The sequence below is a fragment of the Nothobranchius furzeri genome, chromosome 9 (genome assembly GCF_043380555.1).
Source record: "Nothobranchius furzeri strain GRZ-AD chromosome 9, NfurGRZ-RIMD1, whole genome shotgun sequence".
Lineage (NCBI taxonomy): Eukaryota > Metazoa > Chordata > Actinopteri > Cyprinodontiformes > Nothobranchiidae > Nothobranchius > Nothobranchius furzeri.
Genome location: NC_091749.1, coordinates 6996589 through 7018641, shown reverse-complemented (window position 1 = coordinate 7018641; position 22053 = coordinate 6996589). Strand labels below are relative to the sequence as shown.

At 42.8% G+C, this 22053-nt stretch overlaps 1 long non-coding RNA gene across 2 annotated transcripts; it reads right to left on the bottom strand.

Annotated features, from left to right (window-relative positions):
* Positions 1–10748: 10748 nt before the first annotated feature.
* Positions 10749–12020, bottom strand: LOC129155090 (uncharacterized). 2 transcript variants are annotated; one of them, XR_011521678.1, is made up of 3 exons: positions 11547–12020; positions 11392–11474; positions 10749–10872 (listed from the first exon to the last, which is right to left on the bottom strand). It is a non-coding gene; the product is annotated as an uncharacterized lncRNA (long non-coding RNA). The 2 variants fall into 2 exon arrangements; XR_008560084.2 differs by having other exon boundaries at positions 11392–12020.
* Between the last annotated feature and the right edge of the window lie 10033 nt (positions 12021–22053).

Genomic DNA, 22053 nt, shown 5'->3' with positions numbered 1-22053 from the left:
GAGAATTGAGTAGAAGGACTTTGGAACAGACACTTTGGGACCGGATCGGGAGTTCTGGTACTAGGAAAAGACGGGTGAACAACTTGAGGTGAGTTTGGGAGTCAGAGACACGAATCGGAGAGTGGCATCCAGCTAATAGCGGGCAGGGTCTGAACATATGCGGCTTCCTTGTGTTGGACATGATGACGAACTGACACATTTTATGTGTCTTTTGATTTAATTGTTTTTTATTCAAATTAACAAGAACAGCAACGGTGTAGCTATTCTTTTCTATTTCTTAGTTGAATAAGCAGACTCCATGCTTCCAGGACGCACTGCTGCCCTCTGCTGGTTCTGTCAGGTTACAGTCACAGTCCAAACGGGTAACCTGGAGCTCGTATGTCCCTCAACAGCTACTGTATTTTAAGATGGTGGATGACCATGGAGCCTCGACCACAGTTTATGTATTTAAAAATGTATCATTTCAAGTTGAGAGGAATATTTAAAATTGATGTTGGTGGGAAATATTAGTGAAAAAGGACATGTTTGTGAACCGGAAACACAGGATTTGATAGTAAACAGGTAAAAATATCACACACTGGGGCTTTAAAGACATGTTAGCAACTGCTTTAGGAATTAAGTTTGAGAAATCCTAAATTTTTAAAAAGCGCATAGGGGGCCATTTTAACACTTATTAGGCAGACTGGATATTTTCTCTAGACATCAATAAATCTATTTAACGTTTCAGATGAAGAGCAGGTTGAAGTTAAATTTTCTTTATGTCCCCGCAAAAGAATTGCTCTCTGAAATGTAACTGTTTGTTTGGATTTTGTTCTCTCTCTAAATAATAAAAACTATCATTTCAAAACTGCATTTTGTGTTTACTTGTGTTTTCATTGACTAATGGTCAAATGTGTTTGATGATCAGAAACATTTTGTGTGACAAACATGCAAAAGAATAAGAAATCAGGAAGGGGGCAAATCGTTTTTCACACCACTGTATCTCTATCTTTTTGGTTAATTCCGATATACGATATATATCTCGATATTTTTCCTCCTGTAAAATATTTAAAAGTTAACTAACTTCATGCTGTCTTGAGAAATTTTATACATAAATCAGTAGAATAAATGCATAACAATGTATTGATTCTTGTCAAACTTCAACCTTAGTGCGTATTCTCTACCAGTCTGAGCTTTAGAAACACTGGTACAGCTGTCTATTAAAACACACACACACACACACACACACACAGACACACACACACACACACACACACACACACACACACACACACACACACACACACACACAGTTGAGAGCTAGTGTATCAAATGTCCCACAGGCCCTTTTTAATTATATATTTATAATTAATGTCAAATTATTTAAATTTCATCTAAATGTGGCCATATCATTTATTTCTTGTCCAGAGAAAATAAATCTATCATGTTGAACTGTTGTGTGTGTGTGTGTGTGTGTGTGTGTGTGTGTGTGTGTGTGTGTGTGTGTGTGTGCTCTGTCTTCTCGATCCCCAGTGAGTCGTGGAGGATGGCTGCTTATACTGAGCCAGGATTCTCTGGAGGTTTCTTCCTGTTAAAAGGGAGTTTTCCTCTCCACTGTCACTGCATGCTTGCTTAGTATGAGGATTGCTGTATAGTCACTGACACTAGTCAGTGCCTTGATGCAATTTGCTGGGTTCCTTATATAGGAAACATTATTTCTGATTGGCTTAATGAACTGTGAATTGGAATGTTTATTATGTGAAGTGCCTTGAGACGACTCTTGTCGTGATTTGGCGCTATATAAATAAACTTGAATTGAAACTTGAATTGAACTAAATGTATGATGATGTAATTGCATCTCACATTGATCACATGGGTCACACACCTTGAAGTTAGTAGTTGTCAGGGCAAACATGGCTGGAGTCTAACAATATTGGCTTATAGCAGCGATTCTACTGCAATGACTCAGAGTCTCTGTGTCATGAGTCTGCTGTTTTTCCCTCTGAGTCTATTTGCAGGTGGGCGTGTCGGAGAGCCTCAGCTGCTGCTGATTTCCCATCAACAAGGCCAGGGGATTTAAGGAGTGGCGTGTCCACACTCCAGCGCCGGTTGATACTCTCACCTGGATCTACTACCAAGTCTCAGCCTGAGTTCTCTTCTGTCCTGGAGTGTGTACCTCAGCCTCGCCACTCATTCTCCCCTGGTCATCTGCTCTCCGCCATTCACCTGCTCTGGATATTCGTCAACCACATCCAGTGGAAGAGCTTGATATGTGCAACATGTGCGGCCGAACAGGGCGGCAGTCTGCAGGGGGCGGCATTTAATTTCCTTTTTTTTTTTTTTTTCTAAAAAATTTTTTTTAGCATCGACCAATACATAACAAAACATAGAAATCGCATGTTCTTAATAATAATAGTGATGATAATAATACTTCTGTAATAAAAGCACAACAAAGTGTAACCCATATCAACTACTCCCTGTCACATGACCCACGTCAGCTGATGTGAGGTCCCTCTCCTGATTGGCTCCTTCCAAGTCGCGGCAACCATGAAAGCTGCTCCTGCCGTAAGCATGTTGCTTGTAGAACGGCGTTGGAAAACAAAGCGTTTTTTTTTCCCCTCAATTCTTTTATACTCTCATTTTACCTCAGCGGTAAGTTCTTAACATCTACCAATAACACCCTTTTACTTGTCAGTGACCAGTCGATCGTTTTCGCTAAAAAAATGACCTTGTTCGGCGGAGTTCCCACCGCGAGCAGAACTCCGGTTCAAAAACGCTGTTTTTGAAACACTTATATTTACTTAAGCACTTTAATGGGCTTAACTTGAAACCAAGAGCAATCGAATGATTATTCTTATGTGTTGCCTTGAATTTGGCTATGCTGTCTGTCAGACAGTTGTTTTCCTTTATTGTTGTTTTTGTATTTGTTTGTAGCAAACGCTACTGGAATGCATAGATTGAGCTACGTAGCCAAGATGATTAATAATTGACCTGTTGTACATTCGTGATATGTTTACCGGTAAACTGAATAGAACTTGATGTGCTAATGAACATTTCTCTGGCCTACAGGTCAGGTTTTTCCCCCCATGTTGAACTGATCTTCTTCATATTGAAGTGGCGAGCTGGTAGGACCATTCTTTCTTTTTGGAATCGGGAAATTAGCTATTATTTACCCCATGAAAAACGGAGCGACAGCGGGCCGCTGGAGGTGCCCTGCTAGTATGATCCCATTTAAACTGTAAACTGCCATAAAATAAAAACTATAATAGCTAGAGCGGTCTTTTTTTAGCAGAAAGTTGAGACTCTCGCCTTTCAGCACATCTGTACAGTACAAGTCGATGATGCCATCATGTTGCGTTAAGTGTGTCTATTTTAGTAGAACTTTGACAAGTGGTGAGAAGGTGGCCAGGAGCTGGATGTTGTATTCAGTTAGCAAATGTTATTATATATACACTCCACGCAATTTGAAACAAAGTTGTAGGTGTAATGTTTTTTCGTGTGTGTGTGTGTGTTGGGGGGGGGGGGGGGGTGTCACAGGGGGATCTCGCACAGGGCGCCATTTAGGCCAGCTCCGCCTCTGACCACATCCATCCAGCCTCAACCTAATTCTCCATCGACCAGACCTGACCTACCCTCTCCTCACATTCATCCTCTGTTCTGGCTCCACCCCGACCCGGTTTCCGCTTCGCTAAGTTTGCCCTTAGTTCCCGTTGGCTTTTTCCAGCACCCGTTTGGAGCTGCGTCCTTCGTTATTGTCATTTTTTCATTTAATAAAATCAAATTCTTATTTTCTTACCTCCTGCCTTGTGGTGATTCTTTCATGTGGGTCAGGAAGGTTTCTGCGATCATGACACTCTGGTTGCTCTTTTATCAGTATTATTTTCGAGCTACTGTCGCTATAACCCACGCCTTACAAACTCTTAACTTTTTAAACAGAATCACTCATAACGGAGTATTTACTAGCATAATGACCAGAGCGGAAAAAAACTGAACCAGAACAACATTTCTCACCTGTTGAGCTCACCTTCAAAATAAAACATTAACCCTACAGTTTACTATTCAAACCCTTATAATATGTTTAAGGTCATTTGGCCACTCCGGCTATCCGTACACTGTAAACCCAAATTAGTAATCATTACTAAAGCTGCTTATGGTAAGTGATTGCCCTGGGATGTCTAGTTTTTACAAAATCAAAAACCAAAAAAATCAAGCTCAGTTTACCTAAAGTCTTGTATCCAAGAGAATCCATTACTAAAAAACTCAAGGTTTGAAACTAATGTTCACTAGTAATTGCCTTAACCATTACTCGTTTATATATGTAATAATTTCTCGTTTGTATCTGTAACTATTACTCATGTCTATTAGTATTTAGTTTTGGTGTATAATAGTTAGAATTCTTAAATATATATTCTAATCAATCTTTTCAATTTTTTCCAAAATTACACAATAATTGACAAGTAATTTTCCAATACTTTATTGAAAAAAAAATTGTGCAATAGCAACATTTTAAACACCATGTTAAACATTTGTCATAAAGCCGGTAACGTGCTTTGTCTAAACCATTCTGCATTTAACCCTTTAAAATGGGTTTACAAAAATTCTCTTTGGAAGTTTTAAAACATTGTGTAAAGAACATGCTTGCGTAACAACTTATGAATTAACTGAGGTAGCATTTATCATTTACATAATTAATCTGGTAAAACACAGGTAAACTGATTGTCATGTTGAGTGGTAAGGGTCTAACCCACGACATACAGAATCAGTCCAAGAAGAAGAAGAAGAAGAAGAAGAAAGTATCATTTCTATAGCGCCTCTCAAGATAAAAATCATGAGGCGCTTCACAAAAACAAAAAATGTAAAAATATAAAAAATATTTTAGAAAATGTTTAAAAATATATTTAAAATGAGCAAAAAATAGGCAATTGTGATTAAAAAATGTTAAGAAAGAGAGAGTGAAGAGGAAAGAGAGAAATCAGTGGATCCTGAGGAAGGTGGAATAGGTGGGGAGAGCAGAATAAAGAGAGAGTTGTGAAGAAGGTCATACAAAAGCCAGCTTGAACAAGCGAGTCGTCAGCTGCTTTTTAAAGGAGTCAACTGAGTCCACTGATCTCAGGCTCAGGGAGAGAGAGTTCCAGAGTCTGGGGGCCACAGCAGCAAATGATCTGACACCTTTGACCTTTAGCCTGGTGCTGCACAACCAGTAGGCTTTGGTCACTGGACCTCAGGGACCTGCTGGGGGTGTAGGGACTAAGAAGATCACCAATGTAAGATGGTGCTTGTTCATGTAAGGCCCTATAGACCACAACCAGGATCTTGAAATGAACTCTGAAGTTGACTGGCAGACAGTGAAGCTGGAGGAGAAGCAGGGTGATGTGGGTGTGTTTGCAGGACTTGGTCAGAAGCTCTGAACCACCTGTAGACGGTTCAGGGAGGTTCTGCTCTGACACGTGAAAAGAGTCAGAGGCCGACCCGGCTTACATGAGCGAACAATATTTGCAGGACCTGAAGAACTATCTGCCTGCAGCGTTCTCGTTTGCACAGACAAATCTGGAGAAATCGGCTGAACGCAGGAAGGCTTATTACGATAAGAAGGCCTCACATTCTGAACTCAACATAGGTGATGAGGCCTGGTTCTACATTTTCGCTCCTAAAACTGGTAACACCAACAACACCTCTGGGAAGCTGGCTAAGAAACTTTTGCCGAAGTGGTCAGGCCCATACCTGATAACAGATAAGCTCTCTCCAGTCGTGTATCAGATCAAGATTACCCAAACATACAAGGAACCCGTCTACAAATGGGTCCACAGGGACCAAATCAAACTGCACAAGGGTTCCACTAATTTGGTCAATGCTACCACCAACAACTTACCGACTTCGAAAGGGGGGTGATTTCGCGCCTCGTCGGTTCCATAGCTCTCTATCTCGAGTTACACAAGTTTGTCTATGTTTGTGTGTGTGCATGGTTGTCTTTCCTGTTTATACATGACGTGCAGACTTGGGTGATTTGAGATGAACATGCTGTGGGTTCCTGAAGTCAGGTAATCAGGTAGTTAACAGTAAATGGGTTTAGTCCACATATCACTGTTATCCAATTTAAAAAAAAAATTATTTTCACTAATCGTAATTCCTTATGGGTACATTCACGTGTAGGTTGATTACTAACCTCACTGATTTACATTTTAGTGCTCTTTGACACTCATATATCTATCTTTTTATAGAACTTTACAACAGTGATTGTTTTGAAAACTTTATGATTAACTTAGTTAATTTACCATTATGAGCTACAACCAATTTCGCCCTTCATTTTGAAGACATTTTTACTTAGTACAGTGATTTCTCCCATACGCAGTATAGGGTTTTATTAATTTTATTCTTTTTGCACCACTTTTTGCATTACATGTAGTCTATTGCACCCATTTCTTCGCTTTAAGGTTAATTCACATAATTGCCTACACATAGTACATGCAGGTACTGACAGTGCTAGGTTTCTTTTTGTTTGTTAATTTGCATTAGACGCCATTTTGTTGTGTCTACATTGAATTGCCCTGTGCTGTGCTCTCTCTCCTCTCCTGAGTTTCGCTGATAATCCTCGCTTCCCTGGGGGTGGACCTATGACTCGTCATCGTATTCCGCTCCTCCTGATGGGTGTTCCGGCTCGTAGGACCTGCACATCCGTTTGTTCCGGCATGGCTGCTGGGATACTTCGCTCGCTGGGACCTGACATGCTGCTCTTTCCCACACTGAATCACGATAAGTGCTACTACAAAGATCAGTATACTCTTTTGGAAGTATTCCCTACCCGTGGATAAATAAAGTTTTGCTCCTGCTTCGAATTATTACCTCCACGTGGATACCTTAATAATCTGCTGACTTGTGTGCTTCCAAAGGGATTATGCGAGACTGTGTAAACCATAGACTGTTCTTCGGAGTGGTGTTTGTACCTCACCACTGTTGGCCTCTTCCTGGGGAACTGCACCTTCCCCTGTCGTCTGAGTCCCTTTAGGACTCTGGTTTGTTCAACGCCAGGTGGTCTCTGTACGGACCACCCCACCATTGAAAAGGGGGGATATGTAACGGAATGAAATGACTGTTTCCCCCTCTTCTTTGACACAGAACTAGTCTGCATGAGATATGGCCTCAAGGTCTCATGCATTCGCTTATAAAACTGCTTCTTTTCAGCTCAAGAGAAGAATGAAGAATGGACTATCTCCTTTTAATTAATCAAAAAACTATTTTAATAAAGCTAATCATGCCAAGTGTTAGTCATTAAATAAGATGTGACCAATCTGTGAAATCAAAATATTAATTACTTTATTATAATCCTATAGAATATGATGAGTACTATGACTTAAATGTTCCAACAGGACTGATCTCACGTAGCGTTAAAAGACATGACACATTACTTTTACTGATCCAATCAGAATCTGCCAGATCTGACGGAGGCGGGGTTTTGGTGGTGTTAGGTAAATCTGTCAATTTTTCATTCGACCATAAATCAAAACATCCGAAGTATAAAACTATGCCCACGTCATCTTTAACGCCAGTTCAAAGCGTTCTAGAGAATGTGTCGGAGTGGCCAATCCGTAACTTTCCTCTTCAGCCGAAAGAACCAACGACAAGCTGGATACAATCTGTTGCTGTTCCAACTGCTGCAACGGTTCCTTTCAGAATAAAAGCGGAACCCTCAAGACCCAGATTTGGGTCTCACCAGACACCAACAAAACCGTCTTGACCCGAAAGTATCTCACAGACTAGTCGGCAACCACTGCGTTTCCTACCGGCTTCGGTTCCAGAAAAGGTCAAGCTGGACCTCAACAATCCTGATCTAAAGGGGACTTCCTGAAGGGTAGGTAGACCGGCAAATGGTGTCTCATGTGTTTATGAACCTCCTAATCAAAGCTTAATGCGAAGACATCACCTACAGTTCCCGTCAGAACAAATCGCTTCTTCGGATTTGTTGGTTGATTAACATCACATGTCATCCATTCACCGTCTCATCCACTTTAGTTACACCATACATTTAGTTTTAAAGTCAGTCTAGTTTAATTTGTTTAGTAATAAATCTTTAAACTTTTAAACTCGACTCTCTCTTTTCTGTTGTCTCTGAGTGAATACGAAGCTGTTATCTAATCGCTGCATTAAAAAGTTCCAATCTTCTGGTTTAAAATAACCTCACAGATCCATAAGGTTGATTTCATATTTCCTAGGGAATCCTACGCCTTATGGCTTATTAAATAACATGTAATTTAAATCATTACACACCTCTGTTCCTTTCTTATGCTTTGTTATATATAAACACTGTGAGCAGAACCTCGGGGCATTTGCCTCATGCTTTTGCCACAGATTGCAATTTGGTTTACTTGTCTGCTTAATTTGTTTCCTGTCTCTCTCTAGCTGCAGGAAATGGGTTTATTGATAAATATATTGATAAAATCTCTAACAGTATAGTGTAGTGTAGTGTAGTATAGTATAATACAGTGTAGTGTAGTGTAGTACTTGCCCTTTTTGTCCGAAGTGACCAAAGTGCCCTTTTTCTGGTCTTCCATCAGATTTTAACGTCCACAACTGTCATACATGGAGACCAAGCCCCCACAATGCGGGTCAAAAATTGAGGCCAACCCAGAAGTATCATAAATTGCAGTTCCACCCTGATCCACTGGGGGCTGGTGTCAGAAGCGAGCAAATCTTCATTGACTCCCATGTTAAAAATACCAATTTCACAGCATAAATAAACACGTTTACAGCCTGGTACCAAAACATGTTTTTGGTTTAAATGATCTAGTTTACACTCATGACAACTCTGAGAGGGGTGAATTTTTTTTCTCACTCTTCTGTTTAAGTGTATTAAAAGCCTAAAATTCTGTATAATTAATGAGCATCAGACCCACGTGACCACAGAGCTAGCTCCGTGGAAGGGCCTCAGTTGAGCCTCGGTCTCACCTGGAAACTGTTCCGGGATTTTGAGTCTCTGTGTTTGTGTGTTCCTTTTAGGATATTATTGGTACAATTGTTGGACAAAATGACTTGCTGTGGCATTAATTGCACTAATAGAGCGTCCAAGGAGTCTCCACTTCATTTTTTTCGGTAAGTAAAATTATGTTTATGTATTTTAGGTCACTTCCGCCTTTTGCTATCTGAGTTTATCAAAGTAGCTAGCTAACTACTATTTTAACATTTACTGTTTAACCCTGAAATTTAGATGTAATATACGGTACAATAATTAAAAGGGTATATGTCGATGGGTAAAAGGGTAAATATGGAACTACGATTGGGACAATATTCAGCGTAACTTGTACCAAGTTTTGTAACTGCAAACATGTTTCATCACATGTAACTTTGGATTCGTAACTTGTAACTTTGGATTCGTAACTTGTAACTTTGGATCCGTAACTTGTAATTCTCAATTCGTACTTGTATTCTTGTTTTGTAACAGGAACATTGTATTTTGTACATGTATTTTTTATTTTGTAAAAGCAAACATTCATTCAGAAACATGATACTTTTGTTTTGTAACTAGCAGAATTCCAAATTGAAAAAATCAAAGTACAAGTTTCAAATCAAAACTCACAAAACACACATTTCATTCTACAGGTACAAACCTCACATCCTACAATGTTACGGATCATTTTGTCTCGATTCTAGCGCCAGTGGGAGGAACTTGGGTGGAACCAATGAGAGCACGACTCTTAGCTACCAATCACGTTTCTCGAATTCCTGTCCAATCACTGGGAGAGGAGGGCAGGGTTTTGTCAGAGCCGTAAAGAGTTACGACACTCCAAGACTCCTATGGAATGGGGAAGTCACGTGGTTCACGTAGTGTCGAATAGTTCCAAACAGCCCCGCTGCTGCATTGACTGCAGTTCATTTCAACTATTTATTATTTATTAATATTTATTAATATTTATTTATTATATATAGAACTTATTTTGCATCAAATGAGGGTAAAACGTTTTAAAAAACAGGCTTTTTAATAAAATAATATTGAACTGTTTTCAATGTGCATTTGTTTATTCAACTTAAGCCTAATAATGATTAGATCTGTCTTCAAAATGTAAATTCTCTGTAGTTTTCCCTGCTGCTTTTCTTTAAACTGAACAGAACCAGTGTACTGCAGGTTATATGTTTGTTTTACATTTTTCTATAAAAAACCAAACTCTTATTTAATCTATTACAGGTCAGCATGCACTGTGCTGCACATCTGCCTCTGTGCTGGTGAAGTTGTGGGTCTGGAGGATGAGCCTGAGGAAGATGTATGTGGAGGAGGTCAGTGGTGCTCTGTCCTGCAGGAGGTACCAGCAGACCACCACTATTGTTAACAGGCAAGTCATTCACAGAGATGTAACAGCTGTCGTCTGAGCCAGCCCAGCAGTCCCTGTAGATGGACGATGGAGTGCACAGTGAGAGGAAGCGTCCCAAAGCTCTCTCTGCAGACCATCCTGTATGATGTTCCTCTGACCAGAAACTTTCAGCCACGGGTCTGCACCAGCCCTCCATCCACGTCTGGATCCTCCTGCAGCAGATCCAGCTGCACTGTTAAAGACTTCCTGCTCACTCAGTTTAAATAAAGGATCCAGGAAGAGTCACTCAGGTTAATCCTGCTTTAACCGTACATAACTGGTCCATACTGGTTTTGATCTGTAAATAAATGTAACCTATTATAAATAATCTTGTCTCCTTACCATCTTTTCATTTTCTGTTCATGTAACATGTTCAAAAACATCTGTAATAATAAAACTGGTGATAAAATCAATGATCAGAAAGAGTTCTCAGTTAGTATTTGTTTTAATAAATGTGTTCAAATATCAAACAGCTAAATAACAATAACATGATGACAGTAGAAGGCCTCCCTCCCAGGACAGGTAAAGCCTCTCCTGACCCTGGACACCTGCAGTCCTACAGAGAAAATCAGAGACCACAGGTGACAAAAAGGCAATAAACACATTTTTACATTTATCCACACGAGAAGATAAAACGTATATTCTTCACACAAACATTTTACTTCATTATAACGTGTCAGCTGTGTAAATCCCCGAATGTAAAACTACTTTTCACAGAAGAACTTCTGTGGTTGTGTGTAAACAGCTTCACTCTTCACCTCTAAGCTTAATAAAAACGCTTCTTTGCTCCGTTGTCCTTAAAACAAATGACAAGTTTAATTCGCTACTCACACACACACACACACACACACACACACACACACACACACACACACACACACACACACACACACACACACACACACACACACACACACACACACACAGGAATAACTGGGACCCGCGACACAAACTCGTTCTAGCTGATTTCTGCCTAAAATGTAATTTAAAGAACAAATATACAAACGAAAAATGTCTATAAACTGAACCGCTTTAAGCTTTTTAGGTTTCTACGGCTAGTTTTTAACAAATTTACGTTTAAAACTTAATAGCTCTCCCCTTTCTCTGCCTGTTGAAAATCCACAGCCGGCGTGCAAAGCATGCTGGGATAGCCTTGTTCTGTGAGGAGACAACGAAGCGGTTAGCTAACGCTTCACAATGCAACAAAATGATGACATTTCATCAACTTACCGGAGAAAATCCTTCCGAAACACCGAATAGTTGAAATGAACTGCAGTCAATGCAGCAGCGGGGCTGTTTGGAACTATTCGACACTACGTGAACCACGTGACTTCCCCATTCCATAGGAGTCTTGGAGTGTCGTAACTCTTTACGGCTCTGACAAAACCCTGCCCTCCTCTCCCAGTGATTGGACAGGAATTCGAGAAACGTGATTGGTAGCTAAGAGTCGTGCTCTCATTGGTTCCACCCAAGTTCCTCCCACTGGCGCTAGAATCGAGACAAAATGATCCGTAACATTGTAGGATGTGAGGTTTGTACCTGTAGAATGAAATGTGTGTTTTGTGAGTTTTGATTTGAAACTTGTACTTTGATTTTTTCAATTTGGAAGTCTGCTAGTTACAAAACAAAAGTTTCATGTTTCTGAATGAATGTTTGCTTTTACAAAATAAAAAATACATGTACAAAATACAATGTTCCTGTTACAAAACAAAAATACAAGTACGAATTGAGAATTACAAGTTACGAATCCAAAGTTACAAGTTACGGATCCAAAGTTACAAGTTACGAATCCAAAGTTACATGTGATGAAACATGTTTGCAGTTACAAAACTTGGTACAAGTTACGCTGAATATTGTCCCAATCGTAGTTCCATAATAGGTAAAACCCAGTGCATTTAACATAAAAATGGGTTGAAATATGATGGAGCTCTCGGAGGGACACTTCTGTGTTCCATTCTTCCACCCGGTTCTCCCCGGTTGTCAGCCCGGCGCATGTCTGACCGCTTCAGCGCCTGTCTGCTGTGTGGGCTGACCGCTTGTGGAGCTCTTGGACTCGGAGAGAGACCTGACCACAGAAATACTGCAGCTCGGTGAGTAGGGTTGTCACGGTGTGAAAATTTAACCTCACGGTTATTGTGACTAAAATTATCACGGTTTTCAGTATTATCGCGTTTTTTTTTAAATGTGTTACATTTTCAGACAACTAAATACACCCTGTATATCAGGAAAATATTGTCCTCGGTTTGTGTCTAAATTTTGCCTAAAATTAGTTATGTTGTAATTGTGTATTTAATTTATTTACATTTTTCCCCTTTAGTCTTTAAAATACCAATATTTGCCCATAACGTCTTTTTTGTTCTGTTTGATGTCATCATTTTAAAAATATTAGATCAGAAGATACTCAGTACTCAAGTAGTCTTCTAATCAGATACTTTTTTACCCTTACTTGAGTAATAAACCCTATTGTCCTCGGTTTGTGTCCTTCCAGTGAGCTTTGCAGATGTGGGAAAATGTCATCAGGCAGTAATCATTGTTAAATTAATAATTATTCTCAGAGAGAGACCAACTCTTATCTGCCCCTGGGAGCCCCGTAATGCATAGCGTCATTTCAACATGGCGGTGTCCACGACACAGTTTATATGCAGGTAGCGGCGCTGTGGCTGCTTTATATAGCGACTTGTTACATTCTCCCTCAACCCAAATCCTCGGATCACGCATTTTAGCTAAAACGCTAATGTTAGCTTGCCTTGCGTTGACTGTAGAGTTGTGGGTGATGGTTACGCAGATGTGTCATGAGATTTGAAGCATTGCTGCCTTTCACAGACACTTTTTCTGCACGTGCTGCAAACAGGAAAGCCGTCTTCTATCAACTGTCCCTCGGTATTCTTCAAATATCCAAAAAATGCCCAAACTTCCGACTTTGTCTTCTTTGAGGGATAATAAATGTCCTGCGCGCTGCCGTCTCCTCCTTTTGTCATGATCGCAGGAAGCTTCCTGACCCACATGAAAGAATCAGCACAAGGCAGGAGGTAAGAAAATAAGAATTTGATTTTATTAAATGAAAAAATAATAATAAAGGATGCAGCTCCAAACTGGTGCTGGAAAAAGCCAACGGGAACTAAGGGCGAACTTAGACGAAGAGGAAACCGGGCTGGGGTCTAAAAATAGAAACAAACACACGGAGGTTAAACCAGGAACGAGAGAACAAGATACAATAGAGGGAAGGGAGATCTTATGGAGCCAGAACAGAGGATGAATGTGAGGAGAGGGTAGGTCAGGTCTGGTCGCTGGAGAATTAGGTTGAGGCTGGATGGATGTGGTTGACAAATATCCAGAGCAGGTGAACGGCGGAGAGCAGATGACCAGGGGATAATGAGTGGCGAGGCTGAGGTACACACTCCAGGACAGAAGAGAACTCAGGCTGAGACTTGGTAGTAGATCTGGGGGGCAGGACAGGTAAGTAAACAGGACAAGCAGAGCAAGATTGCAAACATTGTACAATTTCAGGACGAGGCTGGAAGCTACCCAGGTGAGAGTATCAACCGGCGCTGGAGTGTGGACACGCCACTCCTTAAATCCCCTGGCCTTGCTGATGGGGAAATCAGCAGCAGCTGAGGCTCTCCGACACGCCCACCTGCAAATAGACAGAGGGAAAAACAGCAGACTCATGACACCTTTGGCCATTATTTCAGCTTTACCCCTTCTTTCCACCGGAGCAGTCAGCAGCACGTCACTGCAGCAGCACGTCTTAGTTGCGTAAGATGCTGCTTGGCCCTTCCCACGAGACGCGAAGCAGCAGGGGAGCAGCTGTCACAGACAGAGCACAAAGTCACGTGAGTGACTTCGTCAGTAAACACAACAACAAGCAGGAGAAAATTACAACATGGCTCCAAAAGGTTTGTGTTTTATGTTCTGTCCATTTTATAATCGCCAATACGGACCTGAAAAACAAAGGAGACCGCTAGCTAGATGATAACTTCTCACGGGGCCGCACAGTTAGTTACTTTTTTTTAAAGTAAAGCAACCGGAAGGCAGTACGTTTCTTTATTCTGAAAATCTCGGGAGCTTCACTCCGTTTCCGTGTCCGATTTCCTGTCTTTCCTTCCCCAAAAATGTCGAACTTGACCCGTTTCAGAGGCGTCGCGCGTAGAAAATAGAACCGGCAGGTAAGGGCCGCAACATGCTGCTCCTGAGACGCGGCCAACTCACGCTGCTGACGGCTCCAGTGCAAAAGGTTCTGTTGACCACAGCGGGTCCTATCAGCAGCTATGACGTGCTGCTGCAGTAACGTGCTGCTGACGGCTCCGGTGGAAAGAAGGGGTTAGCTACAAGAAAGTTTTGGCTGTAAACAATAAAGTGCGCATGTGCCGCCTGCAGCTTCAGCAGATGATACGGTGGCTGGTAAGGGTCACTGCGCCTACACCGCAGCCACAGTAATTCACCGAGATAATATATATTTTTAAAAACAAGACGGTTATTATTATTGTCAACTTTTTTACCGGGGTTTACGGCTACACCGGTTACCGTGACAACCCTATCGGTGAGTTGGTTGATAGTGCTTGATGTTAGTCTCCAGAAGTCTGTATGCCATCAGATAAACTCGCTCTTTTTTTTTTTCTGGTGCGGCTTATATTGAGGTATGCTCGATTGTCCGGAAATTACGGTACGTGTTTTAAACCCCATATGCTTAAGTAGTTCTTTGTATGAAGTTTTCCTCTAGGTGATCCAGAGAGGCTTGACCTTTGGGTAAGCAACCAAAGAAGAGAGTGCTGGACTCCCAATTCACACTCCCGCTTGTGCAGTGAACACTTTGAGAGTCATTACTTCACCACGGACTCCAGGATACAAACACATTACTTCATATTTTAGTTAGGATTGAAATAATTGAAGCATTAGCTGTATAATATACAGATGTTACATTGCTGTGTAACAAGAAAAAAATGCCCCCCTCCCTTGAACTGTCTGTGACTGGGGCTGTTTAGATGGGGAAACAATCACGTTATTAATTTCCATCTAATTCTATGGATAATTATTCAGATAATCAAAATTAACTTTTTTGTCAGTCTTTAATGTGTAACTTCATGTATTTGGATGAATGACAAATATTCATGTTAAACTAAAACGTTAGGCATTTAAGGAGAAATTAACAAAATAATAAACATTCTACTGGTGTCAAATAAATCAAACTGTAATTAAAATATATATGTTCAAAGTCTGGATTCTGGATAAAATCTAACGACATATATGCTTTATAAATAAACACTCTCCACATGGCTTTTACACACACACACACACACACACACACACACACACACACACACACACACACACACACACACACACACACACACACACACACACACACACACACACACACACACACACATACACGTGCACACACACACGCAAACACGTGCACACACACACAGTGCTCTGGTGTACCAGTGTGTTTATGAGATACAGAAATTGACCTTGTCTGATGTGTGTGTATGTGAGTCTCTTTTTTTTATTTTAGGGGAGACTTTGCCTGAAGGACACAGCTGTACCTACAATCTTCTCGTCATTTAAGGTCAAAAAACATCTTCCAAGAAGGAAAGTACAGGTAAGTAGGAATGACAAGGTAAGTTTTGAGAAGGTTGCAGATGTAGATGCAGGTGGAGACAGTTGATGTTACATTGAAGAAAAACAGAAACTATCTTAAAACTGAAATCTTTTGATACGTTACTGCACAGATAAGCTGTATTGTCGATTCCCAGCAGTATGGGGTTTTTGGTTTGTTTGTTCTATTTTGTTTCTAGCAGGCATTCATTTTCTCTCTGCGGATGAGTTCCTGCCACCACCCCAGTTTCAGCTGCTGAACATCATCAGCTTATCTGAAAGTAAGATTTAAAAGATTCTATCATCTTTGGTGATCTCACGCCTACAAAACATCCATTGTGTCAGGCGCGCTGGTGAGTGGAGCGAAAGTGAGGATCCAAATGCTGGGAAGGAAGCAGGCAGGCAGACCGGAGGCGCCGGCTTCTGGACAGCCGACTTCTAGACTGCCGACTTTTGGACCTGGACCGTTGACTTTTGGACCTGGACCGTCGACTTTTGGACCGGAACCGTCGACTTCTGGACCGGAACCTTCGACTTCTGGACCGGAGGCTTCGACTTCTGGACCGGAAGCGGAGCCACTGCAGGAGGGACCACTGACTTCTGGAGTGGAGGCGGAGCCGCTGCAGTCAGGACCGCTTCCTTGGCTGGTGCCGCCGGACTGGGCGCTGACCACTGGACAGGCTGACTTGGGGGCGGAGCCTCTTGGACAGGCTGGCCCGGAGGCGGAGTGTCCTGGACCACCGATGGAACTGGCGCTGACTGGACTGGTGGCGCGGGACCTGGTGAAGCCGGTAACTGGAAAAGCAGGGAGGATAGATTGTCCAGCTGGAACTCCTGGAGACTGAAGACCTGACGGAGTCGGACCAGCTCAGCTCGGAGACCGGCGAGCTCTGTTGGATGGGCTGCAATCTCGGTCCTTTGGCCTGGAGACGAGAGAACTGCTGACTGGACCGGATGCGGGGCCGCAGGCTGGACAGAAACCTTCTCCTGGAGATATGGGGAGGATAGGGTGTCCAGCTGGAACTCACGGAGGCTGACGAGCTGACGGATCCGGCCAAGCTCCGCCTGGAGACTGGCGAGCTCTGTCAGCTGGGCTGTAGGCATGGTTCCTCCGCCTGTAGATGACGGAGGTGCTGATTGGACCGGAAACGGGACTGCTGGTCTGACTGGGGGGCGGGTCCAAGCTGGCGCGCCGGGCAGGGGCAGCGGCAAGCTCGCGGCTCCGTCCTGGGACAAGGGGTGATGGTGGAGCCCGGCATCCTTCCCAACGCCGTGGACCAACTCCGGGGGAGCACACAGCCAGTCTGGTGCCCATATAGCAGGAGCAGTCCATCTGTGCCTCCCCGTCCAAGTCTCCATCCGGCTTCGGGAGGGTGGAGAGGATCGCTAAGGTCCGGGCTCGGTGGCGGCGTCCATGGCGAGGCGATGCCGGAGGAAGAGGAGCCGGCCGGTGGTCCGTGGCGAGAAACTGGAGCAGGTTCTCCCAAGGGATAACCTCCATGCTGGATACTTCTGTGGGTTGGCTCATTCTGTCAGGCGTGCTGGTGACTGGAGCGGAGGTGAGGATCCAAATGCTGGGGAGGAAGCAGGCAGACAGACAAACTGGAAAACGTAAAAGGTTTTCAATGATAAATGCACGCAGGACATGGAAAGAATGAGCCAACAAGAGACACAGAACTGGAGGGGTTCAAATACAAGAGGGCTGGGAGCTTGGGTGATTGGAAAACGAAAGGCAGGTGGGAGCAATTAACAGAGACACATGGCTGAACAGAATTGGGAGACAGGACAGGGTGTGACACTTTGTTCTAATGTTGAAATTAATTGAAGTTGATCTTTAACCTGCTGACCTCAATAACTTCATTCCTGTTCCTACTTACAAAGAAACCCCTGTGCAGAGTCCTTCAGACACCTAAGTCACCTAAGTGATTATCTGATCAACACAGCGACTCCCACATAACGGAGAACAACGATGCAAATAAACCATGAGGAGGTAGGGAAGAGGTGTTTTGCAGGTGACAGTTTCTGCTTATCAAGCAACAATAGACAGTTACAATAAAGCCTGATTCATGCTTCTCCATCACCTCCAACAGGGAGAGACACACACGCACGGACGGAGATGTTTTGCCCTCATGCTTCTCCGTCTCCTGGGGAGTGTTGCAAAGCAATTCCCGGCCAGGACAGCAGAGGGCATAGCGCTGTTCTGTAGTATACTTGTCATGTTGTGAGGGTGGAGATGGCAGACCATGTGTGGTGGAGAGTTCAGGAGGCAGAAGAGCAGGCGCAAGAGAGAATTATAAGATACCTTTCGTCAAACTTTTTGACAGGTCTATTGTTCTTTGACCTTTTTGACCTTTCAGTCCTATTGTTCATTTGACCCTTGACCTTGCCCCCCCTTCCTATCATTAATCAAATGGACAGGTGTATTGTTCAATCTTTGCCCCCCCTTCCGTATCATTAATCAAATGGACATGTGTATTGTTAATTGTCCAGATGGCCTAGACCCCCCACGCCGCATCATCAATGGCGTATTGTTGAACGTGTCCAGATGTCCATGATTCCCCACGTCATAGGCTAATGTGTGTAATGGCGTGTGAAGTTTCTTATTGTGTTACCCAGCGGTTCCCACAGCCCCCCTCCCTTCTGAGTGTAATCCTATTGTGTATAACTCTTTAAAAGCTCAGATCTGTCCGAATGGTGAAAAGCCGAGCTCTAAGAAAAAATGATGAACCACGAGGAGATGCATGAAGAGGTGCCTACTACATCCGACGCTTCAACTTCAACTCAAAAAGTGAAAGAAGAGAGCGTGGATACGCCGCTGTCAAAAACCATGCTTTGTGAAAAATCCATCGCTATACATCAGATGCCGGCTGGAATTGGTGCTCCCCGCAAATCTACATTTTACATCTGCAGAGTGCAGGTTCCTCCTTTCGGCGGTAAAGAGATCTTGGAGCAAATATGGCAGTTGGAACCTTACGGCTATTCCGGTAGTTTTGGGTACCGGTTCAGCTACGACACTAAGGAACTGTGTTTAATCCAAGATGTGGCTGAGGGGGAACCTCTTAAATCCTATTTATCAAACTCACCAGCGGTTCTCTCCTATAACGATTGGGCTGTGCTCAGGCTGGCTGTTCCACGCAAGGTGCACAGAGATGATGAAGAGAGACCTCGTCCGCCTGTCAATCGCAGCGGGCCGCAAGCTCTTCCAACGTTGGATGAAATCCAGAACGCTGTGACAGCATTCAGCGCTTCATGGGAGGGGGAAGAGGATGCTGATGGAGAGTGGATGTTCAAGGCCTCGGTCCGTGTGAGAGGATTTGAGCTCTTTTTTGTGCTGGAGAATGTGCATTCTGTATGCGGAATTTACCGCCTTCTACAGGTTGTACCTTTCGAAGCCTGGTGTGAAAAAATAAATGAAGTGGAGGATCGTATTACTTCACTTTTTCGTACCAGCCGCTGTTGGAACGACATTCTGACAGTGCGAAAAAAGCTGGAGTTCTAAGACCTGCCTTAGGAGGAGGAGGAGGAGGTTGCATCATCATACCACGCCCCCACCCAGCACTAGTTATAAAGAGCTTACAGTTAGAAACCATTTCATCCAGACGATCTAAGGCATCAGCATGACGGGGTTCTACAATCAGACGACCCTTAAAGACCTTTGGAGCCCACCACCGAGCTGGGTACTAACGGATTCATCACCACCGAGATACAACACCAGTCCGAGGTCCAGATCGCTACCATCACCACCACCGCCGAGATACAACGGCAGTCCGAGGCCCGCATCGGCGCCACCGTGTTTTCCAGAGGATAACCTATCACGACTCCCCACCATCATGGAGGTTCCGGAGAACGTACCATTCAGGCCCTGGGTCGACGGGGCTGATCCACCTTTGGTGACATCAAACCCTGAGCCGCCGCCAGGTCATGAGGAGGAGGAGGATGTGCAACCCCTCGACATCCAGAGCACCGATGAGGAGCCTCACCGTCTGCCTGACTGGGTGTTTTCAGAAGACAAAGTAGACCGTGTGAAAATGGGTCTTCTTCACTTGGTCAACATGGCGATCAAAGCTCACTTACCAACCATCTGCCACGGATGCAAGATCGATCATCCCAGTCAACGGCAACACGAATGTCTTTACGTAGCTGAAAATGAATTATTTTACGATTTTCACTTTACGGACATTATTCGCAGGGTTTTAACACCTAAACTGATTCCGGCTCTTCAAAGTTTTCTCAGTCTGCACGGCTTCCAGCCTCTGGACACTGAGATTCTGTTCACCATGGCTGTGACGCAGCTGCACGGATTCAGGGCTGTGATGCCCATTCACAAAGACATTTTTCCGGTGTACGATCGCCTGTCCAAAGCTGACCTGGACGCGCTGTCCGGGGTGGTGATGGAGTGAGCGAGCTGCGGAGGGTCTCTTCTACAACTTTATTATTATATTTGACGACAGTATGATTAGATTTTAGTTCTGACTAGTGTTTAGATTAGACTGTGTGATTTTATTCATTATATTTGACGACTGTTTTTAGTTCTGACTAGTGTTTAGATTATATTTGACGGTTGTTTTTTACAGTATGATTAGACTGCGTGATTTTATTCATTATATTTGACGACTGTTTTTAGTTCTGACTAGTGTTTAGATTATATTTGACGACAGTATGATTAGACTGTGTGATTTTATTCATTATATTTGACGACTGCTGTTTTTACAGTATGATTAGACTGTGTGATTATATTTGATGACTGCTGTTTTTTACAGTATGATTAGATTTTATTTCTGACGGTAGCGTCATTAGATTTTAGTTCTGATTAGATTGTGTGTACAATTTATGAAATAAAAAGAACTAATGAAAACAATTATGCATCATTTTTGCCAACCATTCATCAGAGATGGAGGAGGTAATGAAAAAGGTTTATTTTACACCAGAACATCAGGGTAGTTACGGTGGTGTGGAAAGGTTTAGAACCGGTTTACAACAAGATATTGGGGAGAAAGTTTCATCGGATAAGGCTCGCGATTTTCTCTCAGAACAAGACGCCTATACACTTCACAAACCTGCAAGAGTTCATTTTCCGAGAAATAAGGTTTTTGTCTCAGGGCCGCTAAAACAGTTTCAAGCTGACTTATGCGACATGCAGGCCTTGTCAAAATCAAACGACGGCTTTAATTACCTATTAACCGTCATAGATGTATTTTCAAAGAAAGCCTATGTACGAGCCCTGAAAAACAAATCGGGGAAAGATGTTACAGAAGCTTTTGCTTCAGTTTTGAAAGACAGCGGTGTCCCTAAAAAATTGCAAACGGATTCCGGTAAAGAATTTTTTAATAAGAAATTTGAAGCCCTCATGAAGAAACACGAAATTGTGCATTTTACCACAGCCAGCAGCGTAAAGGCCAGCGTTGTGGAGAGATTTAACAGGACTCTAAAAGGTAGAATGTGGAGATATTTCACAGCCAAAAACACCCATCGCTACATAGATGTGATTCAAGATTTGGTGAAAGGTTATAATCATAGCTACCACACTTCTATCAAAATGGCCCCCTTTGAAGTTAACACGGAAAATCAATGGCAAGTGTTTCGCAACCTTTACGGGACCACCGCACCGAAGCCTGCAAAGAAAATGAAGTTTAACAGGGGTGACGTTGTGAGAATTTCCAAACTCAGAGGTGTTTTTGATAAAAAATATGAGCAGAGTTTCACGCACGAGCTGTTCACAGTGGACCAGTGTCTTCATCGAGCACCGCCGGTTTATAAACTCAAAGATTTTGATGGGGAAAAAATTGAAGGGTCATTTTATGAACCCGAATTGCAGAAAGTAAACTTATCGACCGAACGATCCTTCCACGTTGAAAAAATTTTAAAGCGCAGAACTTACAGAGGCCAGAAGCAAGTTTTTGTTAAATGGCTTGGCTGGCCTCAAAAATTTTCCAGTTGGATTAAAGCCTCAGACCTGCACGACGTTTAAAAAAACAGATACAATAAAAAAATGGATCTGAGACAAGAGGAGGGTTTTTATATCACATTGCCCTCTAACGCCAGTAACGAAGTGTTTAAAAATAACACGATTGCCAGTTACAGAACCGATCTAGCCCGTCACATCAATCTCAATGGCAGGTGGCAAGTGGGACTGTCTGAA